Source organism: Lygodium microphyllum, unplaced genomic scaffold (assembly GCF_053477565.2).
Source record: "Lygodium microphyllum isolate KBCC unplaced genomic scaffold, Lygodium_microphyllum_v1.1.10 scaffold_152, whole genome shotgun sequence".
NCBI lineage: Eukaryota > Viridiplantae > Streptophyta > Polypodiopsida > Schizaeales > Lygodiaceae > Lygodium > Lygodium microphyllum.
Genome location: NW_028229635.1, coordinates 57,501 through 63,684, shown reverse-complemented (window position 1 = coordinate 63,684; position 6,184 = coordinate 57,501).

The following is a 6,184-nucleotide window of genomic DNA, read 5'->3' as shown; positions in this document are numbered from 1 at the left end:
CCCCTCAAAAATCCCCCCCCCCTCAACACACACCACACCACACCACACCACTGCCCCCCCCTCCAAATTTCGCCCCTTCCCCCCCCAAAAATTCGCCTCCCCACCTCAACACACACCACACCACACCACACCACCCCTCCCCTCTCCCCCCTCCAAAATTCGCCCCCCCCCCCCCCCTCAACACACACCACCCCACACCACCCCTCCCCCCCCCCCAAAAAATTCCCCCCCTCCCCTCAAAAATTTGCCCCCCCCCTCAACACACACCACACCACACCACACCACCCCTCCCCTTCCCCCCCTCCAAATTTCGCCCCCCCCTCAACACACACCACCCCACCCCTCCCCCCCCCCCCCCGGCCCCCAAAAAATTCGCCCCCCCCCCAACACACACCACACCACCCCCCCCCCCCAAAAAATTCGGCCACTCCCCTCAACACACACCACACCACACCACCCCTCCCCCCGCCCCCAACACACACCACCCCTTCCCCCCCCCCAAAATACGCCCCCCCCTCAATACACACCTCGCCACCCTTCCGCCCCCCCCCCCCCCCCCCAAACACACACCACCCCACCCCCCCCCAACACACACCACACCACCCCCCCCCCCTCAAAAATCCCCCCCCTCAACACACACCACACCACACCACACCACACCACCCCTCCCCTTCCCCCCCTCCAAATTTCGCCCCCCCCTCAACACACACCACACCACACCACACCACCCCTCCCCCCCCCCCTCAACACACACCACCCCACACCACCCCTCCCCCCCCCCTCAACACACACCACACCACACCACACCACCCCTCCCCTTCCCCCCCTCCAAATTTCTCCCCCCCTCAACACACACCACCCCACCCCCACCCCCCCCCAAAAAAATTCGCCCCCCCCTCCAAATTTCGCCCCTTCCCCCCCCAAAAATTCGCCCCCCCCCTCCAAATTTCGCCCCTTCCCCCCCCAAAAATTCGCCTCCCCCCCCCTCAACACACACCACACCACACCACACCTTCCCCCCCCCCTCCAAAATTCCCCCCCCTCCCCCCTCAACACACACAACCCCACACCACCCCTCCCCCCCCCAAAAATTCCCCCCCCCCCCCCCTCCCTCAAAAATTTCCCCCCCCCCCTCAAAAATCCCCCCCTCCCCCTCAAAAATCCCCCCCCCCCCAACACACACCACACCACACCACACCACCCCTCCCCTTCCCCCCTCCAAATTTCGCCCCCCCCTCAACACACACCACCCCACCCCTCCCCCACCCCGCCCCCAAAAAATTCGCTCCCCCCCCCCAACACACACCACCCCACCCCCCCCCAAAAAATTCGGCCCCCCCCTCAACACACACCACACCACACCACCCCTCCCCCCCCTCCAAAACCACACCACACCACCCCTCCCCCCCCTCCAAAATTTGCCCCCCCCCCCCGCCCCCCAAAATTCGCCCCCCCCCCCTCAACACACACCACACCACACCACACCACACCACACCACCCCTCCCCCCCCTCAGAAATTCCACCGCCCCCCACCTCCCCCCCCTCAACACACCACACCACACCACACCACACCACACCACGCCACACCACCCCTCCCCCCCCCCTCAAAAATTCGCCCCCCCCCCCCCCTCAACACACCACACCACCCTCCCCCCCCCCCAAAAATTCGCCCACCCCCCCCCTCAACACACAACACCCCACCCCTCCCCCCCCTCAAAAATTCGGCCCCCCCCTCCAAAATTCGCCCCCCCCCCCCCCCCCCCCCCCTTAACACACACTCCTCCCCCAAAAATTTGCCCCCCCCTCAAAACAAACCACCCCACCCCTCCCCCCCCCCAAAAAAAAATTCGCCCCCCCCCCAACACACACCACCCCTCCCCCCCCCTCAATACACACCTCCCCATCCTTCCCCCCCCCCCCCCCCTCAACACACACCACACCACACCACCCCTCCCCCCCTCTCCAAAATTCACCCCCCCCCATCACACACCACCCCACCCCACCCCCCTCCCCTTAACACACACACCCACCCACCGCGATGCCCCCCCCAACACACACCACACCATGTCGCGATGCCCCCCTCCCCCCCCTCCCGCCCGATGACATGACACGACCCGACGTGCTCCCCTCCCCTTAACACACACACCCACCCCTTCCCCCCCTCAACACGCACCACACCACACCACCCCTCCCCCCCCTCAAAAATCCCCCCCCCCCTCAACACACACCACACCACACCACCCCTCCCCCCCCTCCAAAATTCGCCCCCCCCTGATCACACACCACCCCACCCCACCCCTTCCCCCCCTCAAAAATTCGCCCCCCCACCCTCCCCCCTTCTCCCCCCCCTCCAAAATTCGGCCCCCCTCACCATGACATCCCCCCCCACCCATAATACAACACGACGTGATGCGCCCCCCATGACATCCCCCCACCCTCCAATGACACGACACGACGCGACGTGCCCCCCTCTCCCCCTTCACCCTCCACACACACCACACCATGTCACGACGTGCCGCCCCCCCCCCCCCCCATGACATCCCCACCCTACCTCCCCATCCATGACACGACACGACGCGACGCGCCCCCCCATGACATCCCCCCCACCCCCCATGACAAGACACGATGCGACGTGCCCCCCCCCTCCCCCTTCCCCCCTCAACACACACCACATCATGTCGCGACGTGCGGCGCCCCCCCCAATACACACCACACCACACCGTGGACAAAGCCGCATTTTGAAGGGGGGGCGAATTTTTGAGGGGGGGGAGGCGTGGTGTGGTGTGTGTTGAGATGGGGGGGGGTGAATTTTGGAGGGGAGAGGGGTGGTGTGGTGTGGTGTGTGTTGAGGGGGGGGGGGGGGGGGAATTATTGAGGGGGTGTCATGGAGGGTGGGTGGGTGTGTTAAGGGGAGGGGAGCACGTCGCGTCATGTCAGGCCATGGGGCGCGCGGGGGGGGGGGGGGGGGGGGGGGGGCATTGCGTTGGGTGGGTGTGTGTGTTAAGGGGAGGGTGGCACGTCGCATCGTGTCGTGTCATGGGGGGGCGGGGAGGGGGGGATCCCATGGGGGGGGATGTCATGGGGGGGGGGGGGGACGCGTCGCATCGTGTCGTGTCATGGGTGGGGGGGGAGGGGGGGGTGGGGATGTCATGGGGGGGGGGGGGGGGAGGGGGCGCGGCACGTCGCGACATGGTGTGGTGTGTGTTGAGGGGGGAAGGGGGGAGGGCGCGTCGCGTCGTGTCGTGTCATGGGGGGGCGCGTCGCGTCGCGTCGTGTCATGGGTGGTGGGGGGGATGTCATGGGGGGGCCGAATTTTTGAGGAGGGGGGAGGGGTGGGGTGGTGTGTGTTGAGGGGGGAGGCGAATTTTTGAGGGGGGGACGTCATGGGGGGGGCGCATCGCGTCGTGTCGCGTCATGGGGGATGGGGGGATGTCATGGGGGGGGGGAGGGGGGTTGTCATGTTATGTTGGGGAGGGGCCGCGTCGCGTCATGTCGGGGCATGGTGGGGGGAGGGGGCATCGCGACACCCCGCGTCACCCCCCATGACACGGCACACCCCCCCACCCCACCCCACCGCACCCCCCTACGACGCGGCGCCTCCCCCCCCACCCCACCTCGAAAAACCCCGCTCCATCCACAGCACCCCACCACTCCTCCAAAAACCAGGCTCGACCCACTGTGCCCCGCCTCACCCCCCCATGACACAGCGCACCCTCCACCCCACCGCACCCCCCCACGATGCCCCCCGCACCCCACCTCGAAAAACCCCGCTCCCTCCACACCACCCCACCACGCCTCCGAAAACCCCGCTCGACCCACCCCACCTCGCGTGAGCCCCCCCACGACACGGCACACCCCCCACACCCCACCGCACCCCCCCACGACGCGGCGCATATCCCCCACCCCCCCTCACCCCACCTCGAAAAACCCCGCTCGACCCACCCAACCCCGCGTCACTCCCCCATGACACGGCACACCCCCCCACCCCACCGCACCCCCCCACGACACCCCCCCCGCACCCCACCTCGAAAAACCCCGCTCCCTCCACGCCACAGCACAAATGCCTCCGAAAACCCCGCTCGACCCACCCCACCCCGCGTCACCCCCCCACGACATGGCGCACCCCCCACCCCACCGCACCCCCCAACGACGCCGCCTCGCACCCCACCTCGAAAAACCCCGCTCCCTCCATACCACCCCACCACGCCTCCGAAAACCCCGCTCGACCCACCCCACCTCGCGTCAGCCCCCACGACACGGCACACCCCCCACACCCCACCGCACCCCCCCACGACGCGGCGCATATCCCCCCCCCGCACCCCACCTCGAAAAACCCCACTCGACCCACCCAACCCCGCGTCACTCCCCCAGGATACGGCGCACCCCCCCACCCTACCGCACCCCCCACGACGCCCCCCCGCACCCCACCTTGGAAAACCCCGCTCCCTCCACACCACCCCAACACGCCTCCGAAAACCCCGCTCGACCCACCCCACCTCGCGTCAGCCCCCCCACGACACGGCAAACCCCCCCACCCCACCGCACCCCCCCACGACGCGGCGCTTATCCCCCCCCCCCCCCGCACCCCACCTCGAAAAATCCCGCTCGACCCACCCCACCCCGCGTCACCCCCCCACGACACGGCGCACCCCCCACCCCACCGCACCCCCCCACGACGCCCCCCCCCACCCCACCTCGAAAAACCCTGCTCCCTCCACACCACACCACCACGCCTCCGAAAACCCCGCTCGACCCACCCCACCCCGCGTCTCCACCCCACGACAAGGCGCACCCCCCCACCCCACCGCACCCCCTCACGACGCCCCCCCCCCCGCACCCCACCTCGAAAAACCCCGCTCCCTCCACGCCACACCACCACGCCTCCGAAAACCCCGCTCGACTCACCCCACCCCGCGTCACCCCCCCACCACACGGCGCACCCCCCCACGACGCCCCCCCGCACCCAACCTCGAAAAACCCCGCTCCCTCCACAGCACCCCGCCACGCCTCCGAAAACCCCGCTCGACACACCCCACCCCGCGTCACCCGCCACGACACGGCGCACCCCCCCACAACGCCCCCCTGCACCCACCTCGAAAAACCCCTCTCCCTCCACGCCTCCGAAAACCCCGCTCGACCCACCCCACCCCGCGTCACCCCCCACGACACGGCGCACCCCCCACAACGCCCCCCCGCACCCCACCTCGAAAAACCCCGCTCCCTCCACAGCACCCCGCCACGCCTCCGAAAACCCTGCTCGACCCACCCCACCCCACGTCACCCGCCACGACACGGCGCACCCCCCAACAATGCCCCCCCGCACCCACCTCGAAAAACCCCGCTCCCTCCACGCCTCTGAAAACCCCGCACGACCCACCCCACCCCGCGTCACCCCCTCACGACACGGCGCACCCCCCCACGACGCCCCCCCGCAGCCCACCTCGAAAAACCCCGTTCCCTCCACAGCACCCCGCCACGCCTTCGAAAACCCCGCTCGACCCACCCCACCCCGCGTCACCCCCCACGATACGGCGCACCCCCCCACCCCACCGCACCCCCCCACGATGCCCCCCCCCCACTCCCCACCTCGAAAAACCCCGCTCCCTCCACGCCACCCCGCCACACCTCCGAAAACCCCGCTCGACCCACCCCACCCCGCGTCACCCCCCCATGACGCCCCCGCGTACCCCACGTCGGAAAACCCGCTGCATCCACACCACCCCACCCCACCTCAAAAAACCCCCTGCATCCACACCACCCCACCCCGCGTCACGGCACACCCCACCGCACCCCCCCTCCACGCGGCGCATCCCCCCCGCACCCCACCTCGAAAAACCCCGCTCCATCCACACGACCCCGCCACGCCTCCAGAAACCCCGCTCGACCCACCCCACCCCGCGTCACCCCCCCACGACACGGCACACCCCTCCACCCCACCGCACCCCCCGATGACGCGGCGCATCCCCCGCGCACCCCACCTCCAAAAACCCCGCTCGACCCACCGCACGTCACCTCACCCCCCCATGACATGGCACACCCTCCCTCCTAAGAAATCCCGCTCCGCAATGACACGGCACACACACCCCACTGCACACGACCCCCTCCCGCGACATGGAACCTTCCACCCCCCGACGGACCTCCTCAAGAAACCCCCCCACGACATGGCACCACCCAACCCCCCCGC